This window comes from Phasianus colchicus, chromosome 4 (genome assembly GCF_987193195.1).
Source record: "Phasianus colchicus chromosome 4, bPhaCol1.hap1.1, whole genome shotgun sequence".
Taxonomy (NCBI): domain Eukaryota; kingdom Metazoa; phylum Chordata; class Aves; order Galliformes; family Phasianidae; genus Phasianus; species Phasianus colchicus.
Genome location: NC_143439.1, coordinates 37024483 through 37046627, shown reverse-complemented (window position 1 = coordinate 37046627; position 22145 = coordinate 37024483). Strand labels below are relative to the sequence as shown.

Below are 22145 nucleotides of genomic sequence, written 5' to 3'. Positions count from 1 at the left end.
TGTGAAATCAATGTCCAGATTGACAGAGTAGACATATATTAGACATTAGGAAGAAATTCTTTACTCAGAGGGTGGTGAGGCACAGGAACAGATAGCCCAGAAAAGTTTTGGATGCCCCATCCCTGGATGCGTTCAAGGCCAGGTTGGATGGGGCTTCACACAATGTGGTCTAGTGGAAGATGTCCCTGCCCATGGCATGGGGGTTGGAAATCGGTGATCTTAAAGGTCTCTTTCAATACAAAACATTGTTTGATTCTATTACACTTTGTATGCTACCTGAGCTTTGAAAACAGACAGGAAACAGCCTCTCAGACCACAGAAAATGCAAGTTAATTTAGCCTAGTTCAGACCTCTTTTCTAACACATTTTAATATCAAATGCTTGTACTGCAGGATACAAAAATACACTGCAATGTACAGCTGACTACTATTTGGGAGCAGAAATTTCAATTGTGTTTTTTCCTCACAAGCCATGATACAACCACTTCTACAGTTCACACATTAACCTCATTAAAAATTTCTGAAAGAACAGTATCTGCTTTGTATCTTACAGAAAGCTAACATTATAAAAATATGTTCTTAGTTTATTTATGCTCAATGGTGTTTATCTGCTGAATTTCACTTTCATTTATTTGTTCAAAACTGTTACTACAAGTAGACTTCCTCTTCAATAATATATTTCATAGAGAAAGAAGGAGAAGCATTTGCCATCTGCCACTAAATTCTAATCCCCGTACAGTAATCTTCTACACATAGCCTAAAGTATGCTTTGAAAAGGGACAGCCCTACATGAAAAAGACCAAAATTTCTCCATCCTACCAAGTTCTGTCACTGGTTAACATTCTGCTAAGTGAATACAAGGAAATTTACATTATTAGATTTTTTAATGTAAATTCATGAACAAGTTGCCGATTGGTTATTACCAGAAGAATATCTGAGAAAATAGCTGAAAATATTGTGTTCAGTGTATATAGTATGATCACATTAATATACCCCTACATTTTGTATGCTCTCAAGAACGACTGGCAAAATGAGACTTATTATATGCCATTAAATTTGAGGAACCATAGCAACATTTTAAGAGGAATCTTATAAAAATGAAATTCTGTGTTGTAGGTTGTTTTGAAGTTATTTGACATTTCAGTGTCACATTTAATACTCTCGATCAATAATGTAATATACTGTACACTAGATTTCAGTGAGCGGAAAGACATTTCTGTATGCATGAGTTATCTACTGAAGTTATCATAATAAGAAACTCTTCTGTTAACCTGTCTTTAGATTTATGCTTTTTCCCTCTGCTTTTGATCAAATCTATGATAATTTTCCTAAGATAAAATAGAAAGAGATGCTGGGAAAAAAAATATATATATATCACTCATCTGAATGCAAATGGGCTTTTTTTTTTTCCCCCTCTAACTCCCATGGCTTATCTTTTTATTACTATCTCAGAAAACAGGACAGTCTGGTTAGAGCCAGGGGCTAAATCAGAAATGACTTGACAATCCACTGATAACATGGCATTTTTAGAATATACTCTCTGCTCCAAGCTTCAGCAGCTATGACTGAATCATAAACTGTACAACTCAGTCAGCATAGGATTTGTTTTCTACATAAAGACTTAACAGTAATTCATGGGTATTTTATTGCCCAAAACAAACTTTCATCTAGAACATTTATGACATACTACTATCATAGGTCAGAAAAGAAAGATTAAATGAAATAGGAGTTTTGTTAACTAAATTTTGTTTATTTACTTGTTTTCAATTGTATGAGTATCTGTAATTCAGTCTTAACAGTCAGGCTTCTATAAGTAATGGTATCTTTTTAGATTCTCTGAAAAAAATGTGAAGAGGAAAAAATGTAAAATACAAGAAAAACTGGGGACACATACGAACAAGTATTATTTCAGAGCACTTCATTCAGCCTTCCGTCTTTGTTGATTTGAACAGAAGACTGTACTGATGCAATCCCCACAGTCACTCTTTTCCTGTGTAGAAATGCTTATGATTTACGATCTCAGATGTATTCTAACTGCTTTATGCTCCAACCTATATGTAACATACTTTCATGTAGTCATGTATATCTGGCAAACAGGAACTGTTTTTTTTTTTCCTTTGGAAGAGGTCTCAGAAGGGTCTCAGACTTGTAACATCAAACCAAAATCTAAAGAAACATACAGATTAGGCACTAGATATAGTTGATAGCTTCAGGTCAACAGAAATTTCAAGAGAAGTGCGTTTCACACATATCACTAGTATTATATCTTCCCTTGGATTTTAATTTTTCCTCTTATGTAAGGAACAGAAGAATGAAAAGGATTTAAAATGGGATTCCAAGGTAGATGAAATTAAGGTGTAGTAAGGTATGTGGTATCTCATAACTTTCAACACTGGTGGACAATTTGATGAGGGTTTTGTTGTTGGTTTTTGTTTTTGCTTTTTTTAAGAAAAAATTCTAATCACTGTCTTAATTTTTCCTGGGGTCTCTGGAGAGAACATTACTAACAACATGAGTATTTGCATTTGGCAGTGTTACTAACTGCATCAATATATGCATTCAGCAAAGCATATCGTGTTTATGAAGCTCTTCTAAAGCACCATTTTTAAAGATATTTTAACAAACAGCTTGACTAAGGAAACATACTTCCATTCACACTTTACGCCTCAATTTTTGTTAAGAGTATTGCTTTCAAAACGTATAGATAAAATTGATAAACTGAATATAGATACACTTATGTTGTCATTGCTAGATATAGATTGTGCTGTGCTGCCCATTAGAATCATAAAAACAGAATTAAAATAGTTTGTTAAAGAAGTAAAAATAGATTGTTTCTTCCTGATCTTCTAGTACTAATACTACTCTGAGGTTATTCTACCCTGTTTCTCAGAACAGAAAATTCATTTACTACTCCATCGACTTTCTCCATACAGCTCTTTCCATTTCTCATGCACATAAAAAAAGAGTCATGTACTACATTTGTCTGATTTATATTTCTTTTTCCCCCCTCTTTTCAGCATTGGACTGTATAGTTAATGCCAACTTCTTGCTTCTACTACTCAGAAAGCCACCACACACTCCCCAAACTATGCTTTTCAAAAGACATAAATAATCTACGAATCAAGAGAACTATTAAGTGCATGTACCCTAGTAGAAATACCTTCAGCAAAGGGGTAAATTAAATGTGATTAACTAACCAGCAGGTTAACAAAAGGTGAGCATTAGTGTATTGGTGCATCAATTTAAGTTTCAAGTGTCCATAGCAGTTTTCAAGTGTGATCAAGTATCACCTCAAAGACAGATTTTAATTATGTATTAATAACAATTCAAATGGCTCATACCATTAAATAGTGAGATATTACTATTTCTTTAATTACTTGGGTGTTAAACTTGACTGTTGGCTGACCTGTAGTAAACCAGGAGGAAATAATTTTACGCATTCAAAAATATTAAGCATATTTAGCGTGCTTGACATCCCTATTTGCCAACTTGAAACAAAATCTGATCCAAGATTATTTCATAAAAAATGCATGCTGCTAGTATCTTGTGTTAGTGTGAATAAGAAAAATGAAGCTGAACCATGTATCCCGAGAAGCCAAGATGTATGGGGTCAGAAAGGAGAATGTGACAAATTCTGAATCAGGATATAAATGAGAAAAGAGAGAAAGAAGTAGGCTGACATAAGCATTCTCTGCATATTGGAATTATGCCTGCTTATGTCCGTATCAATACATATGCAGGCATAACTGTTGTGAAAATCCCATGTTAAAAAGAACTTGAGTTGTGCTTCCCCTCCTAGTTAGATCAAGTCTTTCTCCTTGGAAGTTAGTATTTCACAAGTTTCTCCTCTCTATTCAGGGCCTGTCAGAGACAGCCACATATTATCTTCCAATAGCTGGACCTTTAAATTAGAAAAGGTATCTCTGTGAGATTTTTTAACAGAACGCATTGCCACTTCATGTCTTGAATTCTTACTTTCCTAACTATGATAAAGAAATAACTAGGATAAGCATTTAAATGTTAATACTACAGATTTGAGAAAGGAGATTGGCTCCAATATTTAAAACAGCAGAAACAGTAAAATAAACTTTCCATTCCCCTGAAAGAAATGACTGTCTAATCTAGGCAGCAAGTGGTCTCGAATCTGTTTTCACAAGGCTGAGACCTTTAGAACCTACCTACTTTCACCAAAAGAGCATCAAAGTAAGTGAAAAATATGAGAAAGCCCCCCTTTTGAATAGCATATACATTCCAAGTTTTTGAACAAATAAGACAGACAAAATTCCAGCAAGGCCTCCACTCTGATACATAAGGTTTCTTAATTGACACTTGCTTTTAATCTTAACTCTAATTTTAAAATTAGAATGCAATCGTCACATACATAAGGATGTATTTCTGAAATCTATGAGCTAATATTCTTATCCCTGTTAAAAAGAGACAAACAGATTGCTTTTAATACTCAGTGGCATTCTTTTTATGGACTCTTATTCCTTCATAAACCACTTAGTTATAAATAATCCATGCACAGAGCAATTAGGCCTTTTCCTTGTTTTATAGGTTAGGCCTATGTAAGCATCAAAATATTCTAAATCCTGTAGTGCAAAGCACATTTAAACAAGAGTTGTTGAATAATTTTTAAATTATTTAATCACTTCTCATTCATCATATAATTATAGCCTTGACTAAGCAACAGAGTCACCGACTCTAAACTAAGAAAACACTACTACCTAAAGTCATTATTGAAAAGAAAGAGTTAAAATGAAGACTACAAAGTGAAATGTAACAGCAGGATAGGATATCAAAAGAAATATGTGAAGCTGTAACTTCCATACAACCAAAAATTCAGAACTAAACAAAAACTTACTGCCACACTCTTTATGGTAGAGAAGAAAAAGCTACCCTGCTACTTTTAAAACTATGATTCCATACAATTAAAGCATCATGTGATTTACAAGGGGTAGTTGGGTCTCTGAAATCAGAGAAAATTCTACTGCTTCAGTGGGCATTGCATCAAAACGTATGTGTTTCTTCTATTTTGTGCAGAGAAGGGGAAAAACAGAATGAAGCTGAGCTAGAGGAGAGTCTACGAAAAGGAGAGGATATTTGGCTTAGGTATATTTAGCTTAGTCTGTATTGGTTTTGTTTTGTTTTTTTTCTTTTTCATTTTTTTCCTTTTTACAGAAGTGTTATTTATAATCTTTATACTTCAAAAATACAGTCAGGTTACATAGAACAGTACAGCATCAGTAAAGACGCTCTGGGAGAATTAGCAGCAGTAACTGAATTATTTGCTCTTCTCTGTGTAAAAAAGATTCAATATGGCCAAGGGAGTTACATTCGAGGACAGAAATAGAGCGAGAAAATTTTTCTTAACAATATTCCAAAATAAATTCAGACTTTAAGAGACTGAAAGAATGTTAATCTGGTTTATGCATACACAGTCTCTTTTAAGACAAATTAATTATGCAGCAGAAGCATTAAGCATAAAAATACAGGCTTTCAAATGCGAGTGCTAAGTGTAGTACAGGGAAATGAAACCAATAGAACTGATAGAAGGAGATTGAAAGAGGCTAATTAGAAAGTGTCTGGGAGAATATAACAATTTGACAAAAAGGACATAAGATAAAGCAACGTGAGCTTCAGCAGATTATTAATTCCCTGCAAGATTTATTATCTATTCACCTTTGAGATCAGCTTTCCCCTCCTTCAATTTTATCTCAACTACAAAAGTGCAAAACAGCAAACGTAAAAGCCAGTTATAATGAGGTCACAAGCTAACTGTGTTCTTACTTTAGAGTAACATCCTTAGGAATATGACACTATACAATAAACATTAATTCAACCAACTAAAATTCTAAACTGGAAAATTATTGACCTGATTCTTCCCTTTCTTAGTTTTTCATAAAAGATTATTTTAATTGTATTTTCTGTGGACCCCAATCCTACTAATGGTATTAGTGCTCTGAGAGACATCCCTTTAAGTGATCCTAAATACATTCGATAATGCAACGACTTTCTTCCACAAAGGAAGCTGGCATAGACAGTTTCACTACAGCAGTCGCTTAGTCATGTGGTTAAGATTCAGATTGTACACAAGACCCTGAAATCAGGCCCATGAGAAATATGACTGAGACTACTGATTTTCAATTGAATTAATGTAATAGCAATACCATTAAATAATGGAAAGCAATTTCGTGCTAAAATGTAAGTAAATCATTTTCTACATACAAAATAATGAGATATGGCTTTAAGATGGCTTCTGCAACCCCTGCAACAATCTTTTGCTCATTACTAATCTTTATTACAACCAAAAAGGTGGAGAACTTTATGCAGTCAGAATAAAGGCAGTCAGAAAGAACCAGATGTAAGTTATAGACCTATTGTGTAAATTTACAGTAGGCCTACTACCTCTACAAGCTGTCTTCAGATTTACCTGAGAACTCCATGCATAAAAAGACCATATGGTCAAGCTTTAGTTTTCAAAAATACCTCAAGAGAAATATGCTATCTGTAATAATCTTGATTTGTATGATATATAACTAAGCTTTTTCAAGCAGTGAAAAAATAACAATAGAATGAGAAGGAATGACACTAAGCTGCACAAGGGGACATTCAGACTGGACTTTAAGAAAAAATTATTTACTGTGGGGGTGGACCAACTCCAGAACAGGCTTTCCAGAGAGGTGGTAGATGCTTAATTTCAAAAAACGCTTGAAACATTTAAGAATCTAATGGAATAACTGAGTGAAACAGACAGTGTTATAAAAACTCTGTCATTTAAGTCTTTTAGCAAAGTCACTAAAAAAATGTTGGGATTCAGAATGTGAGTAGATTCTGAGTATGACCAACAAATGCTTTTCTTCAGCACTTCTTCAGTACGCTTCTTTATAACATAGAGGACGTCCTGTGTAATAGCTGATTTATAAAATATTTCCAGAAATATATTAAGACATAAATGCCTATGAAAAGACTTCTCTCTTTCACTCTTGCTGAACATTAATCATAGTACTTACAATTCTGTCTTCTGAGCGTTCTTCCTTCTTCAGACTCTTCCTCAGGTGCATCCATTTATGAAAGAATTCTGCAAGGAAGTTACTTTTATTGTCACAGGTATTTAAGGATTATGGGCAGTAGAAGTAAGACTGATTCTACCCTTTATTATCTTATTTTTATACTGATTCATCACTGCATTACCTCACTTCCAAATTGTGATAGTTCTACTGAATTCAAAGCAGTTATCCTCTCAAAAATCTACAATAGCACATCATCCACTCAGACCCACATGTTGCTATGTCAGACTCAAAAACCAAGGTCAAATAGTGACACTGGAACCATTGCTATTTTATTGGAGGCAAAGTCTACAATAATTACAAAGCACAAAGAAGTTCTACATGAAAAAAAAAAAAAGGTTAAGCATGGCAAAATTTTTAAATAGCTATCTATTATTCCAGCAGTAATCTCAAAAACAATATTTGGTTTTTTTCCTTTAAAATCACCTAGTTCCAACTTCCCTGTTAAAGGCATGGACACATCCCACTAGACCAGGTTGCTCAAAGCCCCGTCCAGCCTGGCCTTGAAAGCTTTGGGGCAGAGGGCACGCACAAACTTTCTGGGCAAATAAGTAATCATTTACTATATATTTGTTACTGGTTATAGAGACTGAGACAGGTGAACCTCTCTCCATTTGCATTTCTAATCTACTAACAAAGAAAATACAAGCATTTTTATACTATCAGCTTGGAAAGCAGAGGAATATTTATGATCTTAGCTTTTGTTGAACAAAAGAACACTTGAACTGTTATCCTGCACAGTTAAATTTTATTGGCAGAAGGAATGTAAGTCAAAGTGTTACTTGTTAGAGGAACTCATTAGATAATTGTCCATTAAAGCTCTGGCCTAATAATTTTGGTAGACTGGCATTGTGGGTGGAGCACACAGCAGGCTGGAAGGAGAAGAATGATGCAGCAAGATTTCCATCACAGCTGAGAGCAAAATTACCTAATGTAAAATGTACAAGTTCACAGACAAGGTAAAAGTTCTTTCTTTCCTGAGCTTGTTTCCACTGAATAAGTAGAATGACAGAATATACTGCTTTTTTAAATTAAATATCAAAAAGTACTTTCAATATTCTAAGTGCTTTTCAAACATTTTTTGTACTGAAAATAGAAAATCAGAGAAATTTTTGGAAGACTTCAATCAGTTCTAGTCAACCTAATGTGCCAAATATTGTTCTTTACATATCTATTTATTGGCATGTTGCTACAGTGAGAAAAGGAAATGATTTTAAAAGGACATTTTAACTTTTCTGTGTTAGGGTTAGTTAATCCTTAATTACTGCTGCATTAGATGGAGCGAGAGGGGAAGTTCCTATGCTTGTAGATGACTATGATTCAGTTTTAAAATGCTGTCATCTTTGTTAATAAGATTTACATATTTTCATTTTGTTTAGAAACTCCAAAAACAGAATGTGTACATTTCATGACTATAGCTCTGTAACAAAGCTATAAAATAGAATGCCAGAAAATACTAATTACAAGAGCCATCAGCCATAGACATGTTCATAATCTTTTGATACCAATTGGAGTTAGCCCTCTTTCTTTAAAATTCCATAGCATATTCTCGCTATACGGAGTCATCCTGTGTAAAAGTTTTGTGAAAAGTAAGGGATGAGAGTCTGCAACCTAAATAATGTCACGGTTCTGCAAATATTTTGGTATGAACAATATTAAACGCATACAACTCCATTCAGTTTAACCTATGGAAGTTCTTTGACCAAGTTTTTAAATAATTCTGTGCATATTTCTAACAAAAACATTATCTAAATATTATTGTATGGATGTATTCCATTGAAACATGCTCATTAACTGCTTAGTTTGAATTTGTATCTGTTTTTATCTTGGTTTCATCTTGTTTTAACTGTTTTTAAGGTTACAGGACTATAAAATGCTGAAGTTGCTGCAATCACAGCAATTTCTTTTTTGATCTCATAATTGGAGACTACAAAACTCAGGTGAACAATATTAAACTTAGTTTTGTTGTGCAGCACAGATGTTGATTACAGGCTCTTCAGCTCCATCTTCTGGTACAATATTGTTGACGGACAACCTATTACTTAAAACCAAAGTTTGCCAGCGATTAACATCTTGATTGTACGAAAGGAATTCTGGTCTATCTTTCAAAACATATCACACGATATGATCATTTTACTGATAGGCAATCATTTTCTCTACAAAGTCCTTACATCCTTTCCAAATTTCTTCTAAACCCCAGTACATAATGTAATTAGTCTCAAAAACATTCAAATCTACAGGGAATAGACCAAAACAATTTCAGAATTACATTCAACATTCTTAAATCTTTTAGGACTTGCTTATTTCAGATGTCTTATGATATATGCAGAGTATTTCCACAAGTCATTCTAGTCTGTACCAAGAATAATAGAACCAGCTCAAAAGTCTAATGCCCAACTCCTCAGAATTCAAGATCTCCCAATATTACTAAGGGATTTAATTACATAACTCATATTGCAGTGAGCACTAAGAACAAATCCCTTGAAAACTTGTTCTAGCTTTCTCTGGTGAACTCTTCCTGCAGTTGCTGAATATTCTAAGTTATGTCACTGCTAAAACAATTCAGTGTTAAGCCAAAATCAGGCTGAAACATTGAAAAAAGCTAATCACTCCAATATAAGCTAGGCAAAAACAAATTCGTAAAGAAATGTGATACCTATCCTTTAAGATCATGAACTGTTATGAACTGCTACTGCTTTCACTAATACTGCTTGAAAACGTTGATTTCTAAATAAGTAAATATCACTCACGAGAGATTTCCCACTGTATAAGTTGTCTTGCACACACACAGTGTGATTCTTCTTATTTTTTTTTATATACAAAACTAGATGAGAAAAATAATACCCAAATTTCTCTGAAACTAGAATATTTGTGTCCTTAGAAGCATCAATTTGAGAAGTTAGGAACTTAGGATTTTAATAGTAATTTTAATTATTGTCGATGTTTAAAATTATTCAGAATTAACACTAGCATCACAACATTTCCTTATTATTGCATGTTATAGTTTTATGATGGCCAAACCAGCCTGTAAACCACTGGCACTTCACTGGACAGCCTTTGATAATACAAAAAAAAATGTCAAAGCATTAAAATGTGCTGAGTTACACCACCATTTGGTGGAAAAAAAACTGCAGGTTGTACTGAAGTGGTACAGACAAGACATTTTAAAGTTGCATCACATAAAGTGCTTCATAGAACAAAAAAAAAGAAGACATTTAGTCTGATGACAAAAGCTCATTAAACATCCCATATATTTAACGTGCAACTGATTCACAAGTTTCTTGACTAAATGTGATCATAAAGACAAGTTTATCCCATTCGTACTCAAATTACACCACTGTCCTTTGAATCACATAAGAGCTGTTAATCAATTAAGATGAAGTGGCCCTTATACCTTCCTTCCAGTGTGCTTTCAGGTTCTTGTACGACATACATTATTCCAGATCACAAAGAACAGTCATTTCTAGATTTACCTAAGCAGACAATTTGAATTATCTTGGTGAAAGGCATTTACCCATAATAAAGAATGCAGAGTTCTGTACTTTAAAATGTTATTTGAATAGAGAAAGAGAACAGCTAATAAAATGTTCTATTTGAATTAGAGCTAATAGGAAGGTCAGATTACAAGGCTTTCACCTAGGTTGGGATTTAATAGCATTTGAGTCTCTCTGCTATCAAACTGAAGTGATTCTCAGTCACCCAGTTCTAGCAGGACGTTTCGACTAGCAGGAGTTAGATACTCTACAACACACTTCTACTTTTCAATTCTCCAATCCTTTCTAGAAGACATGAATTTTCCAACGGAGTCTCAACTGCAACATAAATAATATTAATGCTATTTCCCACTGCCTTCAAAACAAAATACATATATGATTTTCTAGTGATAGATTCTTACTGTCTTACAACAGAAAAGGCTATCACAGCAAATTGCTTTCAATCTAAAAAAAGACACTAAGGAAAATTTATGAAGAAGAACAGTACGTAAAAACATATTGGAGGAGAGTGAATCCTTTGACAGAACTTACAGGAAGTAAACTTTTTAAAACTCTCTTTTAACATGAAGGTTAGAATAGGAATGAACTCAAGTCTTTTAACTCCTAGACAGTCTAATTACTATTTGCCCTTCTCTAGTTTACTGAACACTAAAGTAGTTACATAAAATGGGAAAGGAAAAGTTATTATTTGATGAGAGACATGGGAGTTAAAAGTCTGAATTAATCTGGAAACGTAGTTTGAATCTGATGACAAGATATTATGTTAATATCTGAATAAAATCTCTAGATGATATTACCCATCCATATGGATCATTCAGGCAACTACATCACAAATATTATAAAATATCACCTACTAGGAAGCACTTGAACTAGCATATTTGCTACAGGTTATCTTTATGCTCCAATATGACCCATTCCTTGTGCAAGCAGGAAGAACAGAAGAATCTAGAAGTCTGTGAAAACAGGCAGGAATAATTTTTCATAAAGGTATAATGAGGACTGCTCTAGCAGACAATGCCCCAACCCTATGAATGCAAAAGTGAAATTATAGCTTTAGTGAGTAAGTAACAAGGTCATTACAATTCCTCAATTATTTGAAATGAATTTATACTGTAGAATGGAGTTATAATTATTAACAGCTTGGTGTTGATTTAACTATAATTTAACAATTTATAATTCAATTAAATAAAATCAACAAGAAGTGAAATTCCATGCCATCTGACACATCCAGTAGACCAGCTTCCCCAGATTTTTAAATAATCCGGCATGATTTTAACAGTTCTTGAGGTATTTCAAATCATTTTCAGAAAAGACAAAGGTGAGAAACTAATCTGATTTTCTGCATAAATTGGAGATTTACTGTAAAATTTAATCTACTGAGATCAGTAGAAGTATTTCTGTCAAAGAATGAAAATGCTTTAATTCTTAAAATAAAAATTTGATTCCACAAATATTTTCCTTTGCCCCAGAGATCCTAAACTACAGATGCGAACAGTGAAGTGAATTAATTCTGATACCTACTTCTGGATCAGAATGTGTAATTATATGGGACTGAGTTCTGGATCACTGCTGAAGCATTATTTGCAAACAAGCATGGATTTACTACAAGCTATCTTTGAGATGTTGAACATAGGGTACTTCAGCATCTCATTGCAACTACTTCAGGGCTGTTTTTTTAAAACATCTTTTAAAACATCATTCCCATGTTACTAATCACTTCTAACATTATTATTATTTATCACTATTTTCTTTCAAATCCAGCAAGAAAAAGGGCCCTTCTTTTTTTGATGTTTATCAAAGGCACAGGAAGGTACATTATCACAATCAACACACTTATGGATCAAGTATTTATCCCTTTATCAATCATGTTCATGAAAAAACCACAGATGAACATTCACAGCTGACTTCTCTTTTCTTCTCTGGTCAGCCCCCCAAAATCTTTCTACTAAGAGTTTGAAGAAAATTTCCCTCCAAGTCTCTCCATCAGTGCATCTCCAAAATTTCTAATTGTCTTCATAAGAATCATCATCTTCACTTCTTTTATATTAAACAATTTCCTCATGCTCCTGAAGCCTTATCTGATGGGACTCTGCATCTTTTATCTGTCCACTGCTTCATATCAAATTATAAGAAAAAGACAGACTTATACTCACAAGAAGCAGAGGTAACTTTTTTTTATTGTCTTGTTTTGTTTTCTTATAGTACTAAATATCTTGCATCTTAAGAAGTTAAGGTATCAATCACACAAAGGCATTCTAAGAATGCTCTTAGTAGAACACACACGAGACTGTAAGCACTAACTATTTATTATTAGTTATTTGGCATTTTTGAAAAAAGAAATCTCACCATCCACAAAGAAATAAAACAATTATCTTTGCAGAGAATCTGATTTAAAAGGTGCTGCAACACTGGCATTTGAACTCAGATAATCACTTAGACATTAGTACCCAAACAGCAGTGTACATCAACCTTTCTGAAAAGCACTATGCCTTTGGTGACTATGCATAAATTAGCATGGCCAGTTTTGAAATAATGAGCCACAAGCAATTGGTAGAGCTCTTGCTAGGCTACTATAAGTAGTTTTCAGTTTTTCTGCCTGACTTTGACAATTTTAACAACCCTTCTCCTCTGCTGTTTAATATCAACAGCAACACACTTTCGTGGCTGTTTACACAGTAGTAGATATTCCTATTCTCAGCTTTGCAAGTTTGTCAGCATCAACTACACTTAGTATGAGCTGCTGTGTTTGTTGCTCTATTTTTATCTCCCCCCTCCAAATCTATTTGTCCATTTGGGCCAGAAGATGGCCTAAAGTAATTTGGTGTTTGTGCATATGCTTTCAAAAATATGAGATCAGATAAAAAGCAGCGTGTAAATTCTTCTTATAGTGCTTCAACATTGTTGAACATAAATTAAATAGCATTGAAGATGAAACTTTTAAAAATATTCATATTTTCTGACAAGCTACAGAGTCAAATTTGCTTCTATAGGTGAAGAAAATCACTAGTTAAAGAATTGACAATTTTAAAACAGAAGTCACTGACAATATTGCTTACAAAATGCTAAACCTTTCAGTTGACAAGAAAATTTCCATGAACCTGACTCTTGTTCCTAAGACATAAAACTTGTGCCACAGGCATTTTACATCATCATGACACTGCAAGTAAGCATGAGTTAGATTGTGCTACTACAAGGAAATCCACATGGGATGTAGGACACCCACAATCTGAAGTGGCCCTGTCATTTCAGAGTATTTATGTTCCAAGTCTTTTTCACTATTTCAGGATGACCAAAAGCATTTTAGTTTCTGTAAGTTCCGCGTTTTAAACACTTTCCTCACTCACATTAAAAAAAAAAAAATCTGAAAAATATTGGGGAACTTCACTGTACACATAAGATTTACTTTTTTCCAGTCTTCTCCATTCCTTAGCTACCCACCATTTAAAGAGCAGTTGTATGAGAAAATCTGATAACTTTCTCTAATAAAGCATATCTGTGAAACGGAAGATAAGAGGAACGTCACCCCAAACTGGGAAAAAATTTCTAATTTGAACTCTCAGCCTAGGATTATTTGCTGGAGTACAGTTAGAAAATTCAGTAAGTAGGGGCATTCGCTTAAAAACTATAGACATTTTTATGAAAACAATATTAATATATGTAAAATATTATCTGTTTAAACATTACTATATAACAAGAAATATGCCTACAAAAATAAAATCCTAACCTGTTTTCTGTTTTTAAAGAATGAAGAATATTTCTGAAATATGAATTCAGAGCACTGCCAAACTCTTTTCACATTTTTCTCTTCCTTTTGTTCAGAGAATTTGCTATTTCCCCTACTTCTCATTTCAGTCAGTTTGAACTTCTGTTTCTGTAGTGATTTCCTGTTAACATCTTTGCATGTAAACTAGTCTTTGAAGAGGTAGTTGTCAGAAGAGTTTACTGTGGTCACTTTAGAGTTTAATTATTTATCCACTCCTCTATTACCTACAAATATCTAATATTTTCCACTATTCTACAATAATATTTTTAATTGGGACTCTAATAGTAAACTGATTACATTTTGCATGGCTGATCATACCACTACAGCTGCTTGACTCATTATCAGAATAAAAATCAATCAATCTAGGAAAAGTGAAATGATGACTAAGTTTTTAGATAGTACTTAGTAAAACAGGTCGCTTCCTAATGAATTAAGGAATTAACTTACAGAAATTGTTTAATTCTTAGTAGTATATATAAATAACTGCATTTTTGTTTGTTTTTCAAATATGAACAAACACTTTGATTACTATATGAATTAGCTAGTAACAATGAGTCTAAAAGTAACAGCATTATGAGGCTAATTCCTACTCCAACTCATTATATTTATATATATCAGTACTTTATCATCTTTACTGAGACTTGCTAAAATCTTAAACTAATGTAAGAAAGTTGAGACAGTATTCTTCCTGAAGTATTTATCACATGTATCATTACAGTACTTGCTATTGTAATCTCAAAGTTCTGAACAATTACTTTATTTGCATAAGTATTTTTATTTTAAGAGCAGCTCTGTGATACAATAATTAATTTAGCTGGAGAACATATTAGAAGTTCTCTAGAAAAACAAATGATTCAGGATTTTTGCAATCTCAGTGCCTTTTAGAGCTTCCACTCCAACCACTCAAGGAGTTTGCTTTAGCTGGCATAGGTAAAGCTACAGTTAACCGTTTTAACTGTTCATGTTTTAAAATAAAAGATAGGTTGATGCGGTTTCATGAACTACAAAGGAATTATATTACTGCTTACTTTTAGTTCAGGATCACTACGCAGTTCAAGGTAATTTTAGTGGGAAAAGGAACCAAGGCAAAAAATAGTATTTGACTAGGTAGGTGTTAAGAAAATGACAATGTCAACTACATTGACATTTTAACATAGGTAAGTGATCCAGTCACCTGACATGGTCGTAGAGACTGAACAAAAATCCATTGAATAGTAACAGAAAACTCAAATTCACATCAAATTCATCCCTGCTGCAACTTAAGTAGTACTTATCTTAATTCTGTAATTTCTTATTTTTATTTTTTAAACAACCACTGATGTGTCACAATCAATGTGAGATTACAGTGTGTACTCAAATCTGACAGTACTACCTCTTAATAAACAGAACTCTGCTGATGATTAATTTGCCTCTCTGATCTTTATTGCAACTATGATTTCTGCCTTCGCAAAAAAGGATATGAAAATCTTCTCCTCCTGACAGGATAGTAGTTTTGCACTTGTTGTGTATAGATGTAAATAATGAGGCAAAGTATAAAACTAGAAAGGACTGAACTGCTTAAAAGTTCCTATCTTTATGAGCTTCTCACTATAGACTCTAATACTCAAGAAACCAAATGTTACTTTTAATAAAGTGAATGAAATAAGCAATTATATAACAACTTCTCTAACAAGACATTTTAATAGTTATGTAAACGTTTGCAATTCATTTATAGTAAGGTAGTTACAATTTCCTCATTTAGTAAAGAATCTTGTTATTAATTAACATTAACGAATTGAAATATGTCCCAAATGACTGAATTTTGTGAATCAGGAGGCACACTGACATACTTGAGAAAATTTAAGGAGAATGCTTTCCTCAGATATATGGTCACATAGAATGCATTATTTATCAAAATACTATATGAAAGTAAGGATACTGAAATACAAATGTAACGGCTTAAAATCTTGAGCTTGCACAAGCATTCTGACACAGTTAATCAAAAGAAAAACCACCTTGCTAGTATAAAAAAAGTACATACACAAATAAAAAGAGAATGAGATTTCATAGCATTACAATAATTTACAATAACCACAATACAGAAGATGTTTAATCTGCTACTTAGCTGAACACTTTTTTTTTTTCTTTAAAGACACTATAGTGCTACAAGATATTACTCATTTCTAGTTACACGACTGCATTGTAAATCTGCTGTTATGGAAGATCAAGGCATGTGAGCATTTAATTTCTTTATCTTATTTGACAGCAAATTAAAAGTTATAAGCAAATATATTTTTATTCTTTGGCTTGTTTTGTTTTAATTCTAAGAGAAAGCAAAAGCTATAGGACAAATACCTTCATAAACTATGGAAACTTCGACAACCGCATGATAGAGACAGGCATGAATACATTACATAAATTCAGCCTCATTCTATGACTTCTTGTTGACATTACAGAGCTTGTTTAAATCATGTACTTGAAATGCAGGTAACAATCCATAAAATTTTAAACAATGCTCTACTCAATCAATCCACATTTTCTGCTTTCTCTGTAGCTCCTGTGAGAATATGGATGTAAATTTAAAAAAAATAAAAATAAAAAACATACACTCTCCTAACTGAGAACTAATCTGTTCTTAGAAGTTTGGGTTTTTTGTATTTGAATTCATAAATACCCATGACCTAACCACTTCTGCAACCAGCAACTGTGACTAAACAATACATAATTCCTGCTAAGAGCAATAAGCAGACACTTATTTACCTGCCAGGCCACAAAGGAAGGAGTCTCTACTTTTCAGTATTCAGAGATCTATAACAACTTTCAGTAACACAGCAATAATATATAGAGTAATTAGTGTGTGCCTGTTTAAATACATATATAGTATATATATTCTAGGCAATGTGAAAAACTCATATCCTGACATTCTCCTTTCAAGCAGAAGTTATTATTAATATTGAAGCTGTGATGGAAGCCAAAAAAGTAAGCATTTTGGAATGCTACCATTTCCTGCTGGGTGAAAAGTTCACAGGAGAAAAGTTTCCTACCCAAGTCTGCAGAAGTTCAGTATTGTTGTTTTTTTTTTTTAATTTATTTTGTTTTTTTTAAACTGATGATCCCATGATGGGGATGGACAAGAAATTGGTTGAAAGGCCACAGAGGGTGGTCATCAATGGTTCTATGTCCAGGTGGAGGCTGGTAACAAGCAGCATCCCCCAGGGGTCTGTCTTGGGACCAGTGCTCTTTAACATCTTTATCAATGACAAAATTGAGTGCACCCTCAGCAAGTTTGCTGATGATACCAAGCTGAGTGGTGTGGTTGACATAGTGGAAGGAAGGGATGCCATTCAGAGGGACCTCAAACAGGCTTGAAAGGTGGGCCCAGGTGAACCTAATGAGGTTCAAAACAGCAAATTGCAACATTTTGCACCTGGGCTGGAGGAATCCCAAGCATCTATACAGACTGGAAGGAGCAGTCTTGAAAGCAGCCCTACAGAAAAGGACCTGGGGGTCTTGATGGATGAAAAGCTTAACAAGAGCCAGCAGTGTGCTCCTGCAGCTCATAAAGCAAATGGTATCCTGGGCTCCATCAGAAGAGGGGTGGCCAGCAGGGACAAGGAGGTGATTGTCCCCCTCTATTCTGCTCTTGTGAGGCCCCATCTGGAGTATTGCGTCCAGGTCTGGAGCTCCCAGTACAAGACAAACAAAGAGCTGTTGGAGAGGGTCCAGAGGAGGGCCACAAAGATGACCAGGGGACTGGAGCACCTCCCTTATGAAGACAGGCTGAGGGAGCTAGGCTTGTTCAGCCTGGGGAAAAGAAGGCTGTGGGGTGACCTCATTGCAGCCTTTCGGTACCTAAAGGGAGCCTACAAACAGGAGGGGAATCAACTCTTTGAAAGGGTAGATAACAGCAGGATGAGGGGAAATGATTTTAAGTTGAGGGAGGGAAGATTTAGGTTGGATGTCAGGGGGAAGTTCTTTACAGAGAGAGTGGTGAGGTGCTGGAACAGGCTGCCCAGAGAGGATGTGAACATCTCATCCCTGGAGGTGTTCAAGGCCAGATTGGATGGGGCCCTGGGCAGCCTGGTCTAGCATTAAATGGGGAGGTTGGTGGTCCTGCATGTGGCAGGGAGGGTTGGAGATCCATGATCCTTGAGGTCCTTTCCAACCCTGGCCATTCTGTGTCAATATGGGGATGAACTAAGATGAAAAAGGGAATGGTTTGCCTAAGGGAATAGAAGATAATATCTTTAAATCTTTGATTTTGGTCCAAAACATGCAACTCTGAATGCTAAATGCAGAAATTTGTAACAGGGCACTTCCTCATCCTTGGAAACAAAGCATAATAATAAGGAGAAAAAATATATATTAGCATAGATAAAGAAAATGTATATATACTGCAGCCATTCAAAACCACTGCCAATCACTTTGTATGTGGCATATTCTAATCACCACCTATTTTAACATTTGAGTCTCTAACTGGACTTCTTTATTTCAGCTTGTTACTTCCAGTAGATCACCTGCGCACTGCAGACATAGAACAAACGTAATACCTTATGTATCCTGGGTACACCTGTATGCCTGTATAATGAATCTAAAAATTCTGCTCATGAAGAAGCAAAACTGCTTCTGACAGATTCGTGGCAGACCAGGCAAAATATTCACAGGGAGGCCAGTAGTCAGAAACTGAAAAAAAAAAAAAAAATCTGAACTCACCTAACCAGTGAAAGATATCTGACTACGCAGCACTCCTTCTCAGGAAGCCACTCCAGGTCCAAGAGGTGCTCTCCCTTCAGTGGCCAGCCCTTATATGAGCCCAGTGTGGCTCCACCCCTTGTAGTCACCTGGGGAGCACAGGTGCAAACAATTTGCCTGTGCTCCCTGGGCCAGTCACACTGCTTCACCAGGTGCTCAATCACCAGTTCAAGCCATGATCTAACAGTTCCCCTACACTACCCATACACTATGGCCAATTTTCCATATGCCTGGCTGGACCTCAAAAATTACAAGGCAAAGAAAAAGTAATTATTTTTCCATAAAGTCAGTAGAAATCACTCACAAAACAAAACAAAAAACCACACATATAATAAAAGCAGCAGCAGTCTGCAGTAGAGTCAGCAGGTATGTGTTTCACTCATGGTATTTCACTTGCAGAAGTTCCAGTTGAGTACCTGCTGAAAATCCAAAATTGTACTTCGTTTATATTTCAAACCATAATAGTCATACTCTTGTTGCTGTTAGAGTAACAGGGGAAAAAAAAATCTGGGATTTTGTTATATATTACATAGTTTCCAGTTCCAGGCCTAGTACAAAATAAATTTATTGCAAATAGTAGAACTTATAAAAGAGAAATAGTGATGAACATAGAATGCTATACTCCATCTATCGTTTTTTCAGCTGAACAAAGCCTTTGCAAACACAAAGAGGTATTTTTCCCCTGTTGAGAAACAATGTATCTTATAACCTGCAAAAGACGCCATAAAATGAAAGCAAACCTGATTTCTGTAAAAAGAAACTGTTTTAAAAATGCAGCATGAGCATAAATATTTAATTGTTTTGAGCATGTCATAGAACTCAGAATTTTGTCAACAATGAACCAAAAACAACTGAAAATATTATAGTAAGAAATATCCTATGGAAAGGGGCTTCTCTTAACATCTTTCATTACTTTAGCATAGTCGGACTGACCAAAAAAAAAAAAAGCTTTAAAGTGTTACTTCATGTTTGAACTTTCTAAGATCCCATAAGTCATAAGGTTCTAACATATACAGTGCTAAAGAAAATCAATTATTAACGTAGGATTTTGGTAGAATAATATTTTACCATCCAGTAATTTTGCAAATGTTTAAGAAACTCAACGAACCATGCAAAGTAATAGGAAAAAAACAAGGGTATTTTCAAAGACCCTGAGATTACTTGGATAAATTACAACCTTGCAGGTTGCCTTAGTATGAAGATAAAACAAACACATATTGAAGCAGCATTCATATGAATACAATACCTCCAAAGTTTCAGACAAATGGGACAGACAATAAAGCATTCATTTTATAGATCACGTTATTTTTTTGGGGGGAGTCTGCTAGTTGCTTCAACCCATTACAAACTGCTGGCAGTAACTAAAGCCAGAACCTGGTGAAGAACATATTTTTCGACTCATATCAGAAACAGTCTAAGAAGTGCCATATACACTGCCCAAACAAATTTGAGCTAATTTTCTATAAATAATTCACTCAACCTTACAAACCTCATGTACTGGTTTCAGCTGGGATAAAGATTACATTCTTCATAACACCTGATATGAAGCTATGATTTGGCTGTAGGTGAAAAACAGCTTTGTTGCTGTGACCAAAGCACAGGACTCGGCACTTGGACTTGTTAAAGCTCAAACAATTGGCCTCAGCCCATTGATCCAGCTATCCAGACCTGTCTGTAAGGCCTTCCTACCCTTAGGCAGATCAACCCTTTCTTCCAACTTAGCATCGTCTGTAGACTTACTGAGGCTGAACTCAATTCCCTCCCTCATTCAGATCACCAGTAAAGATATCAAACAAGGGTTGGCCCCAATATTGACCCCTGGGAAATAGCACTAGTGACTGCTCATCATGTGGATTCAACTCCATAGAAAGAAGTATTCAGTATCTGAGAAAACTAGCTGTGCTTGGTTATGGTATATAACAACCTGAATAATAATCAATTATTCTAAAATCCAAATACTATCATGTGCTCATGATCCAGGTGGCAGAAATTCACAATCATCATATGCCAGCTCACTGGCAGTAATGATCTGGAAAGATGGAAAGGAAAGAGTGGTGGGTGAATTAGCTGACCAATTCAGACATACGAGGAAAATTTCTCTTTCCCCCTATAAAGCTACTTTACATATTTAAAACTGAATTTGAACAGATTGTCATAATCACAGCTATGGAAAAAAAATATCAGAAAATATTTGTTAAGAATATTATCTGTATTTTGTTAATCTTTCAGTCTTGTTAAAAAAGTTTTCACCAGACTTCAGTGGTATGGATGTATGGATCACTGCAGGAAAAAAAAAATTATCACTGGCAAATGTAAAGGTATATATAAATATACACCCATAAGTAACAAACACTTACATGCTACAGACAAATTATCAATAGATTTACTTGAAATAAAAATAGAACCTGGTGAGAAATTAAGTTATTTCAAAATTTCAAAAAGAAAACAAACAAAAAAAATGCATCTTCAACTTCTCATATATGTAATTTAAAAGCATACTATTCCAGATAGTCCATCTCTCTGCAGTGCTTCAAGGTTTCAGCTACAATTTCTGAGTTCGTTACAAATCTAGAAATTGTTTTAGTTGGGATAAATTAGGCATATAAAAGATAACCCCCAAATCTTACATTAATTCTCTTTCCTCAGTGATGAACATTTGATTTTTCTGCATAGGTTGTTTTCATTCTAGCAGCAGCAAACCAGTTTAGACAGTGAATCATTTTATACTGTTCCCCAGGCATTGCTAATCATGGTAATCTAATCTGTTCAAATTAACCCACATGCCACAGTTGCACAGACAATTAACCCTTGTATTTCAGGGGGTTGTGAAAATCAAATATAAACTACATTACCATAATCTTCTGTATGCTATGTAGATTGCTTCAGCATGCATAATTGCTTGTAAAGATTTTTCTTTTAAATGGTTTCTTCCAACATTCAGATAACATCTGGGTAAAATTCAGAGGAAGAGAGAAACAACAAAATCAATTCAACTTCTCAATAATTCACCATACCACACAGAAAATACAAATCTATTTATCATTAAAATCTTGGACTCACAACATTTACTGGATGTGAATCAATGAAG

At 34.5% G+C, this 22145-nt stretch overlaps 1 long non-coding RNA gene across 2 annotated transcripts in view; it reads right to left on the bottom strand.

The window, feature by feature from the left end:
* Positions 1-22145, bottom strand: part of LOC116231063 (uncharacterized) — a 91877-nt gene that overhangs the window by 3653 nt on the left and 66079 nt on the right. For both annotated transcript variants that reach the window (XR_004167349.2, XR_016466424.1), the window contains exons 4-5: positions 21910-22005; positions 7013-7080 (exon numbers count right to left, since the gene is read on the bottom strand). This is a non-coding gene — a long non-coding RNA (uncharacterized LOC116231063). The remainder of the gene's footprint in view (positions 1-7012; positions 7081-21909; positions 22006-22145) is intronic.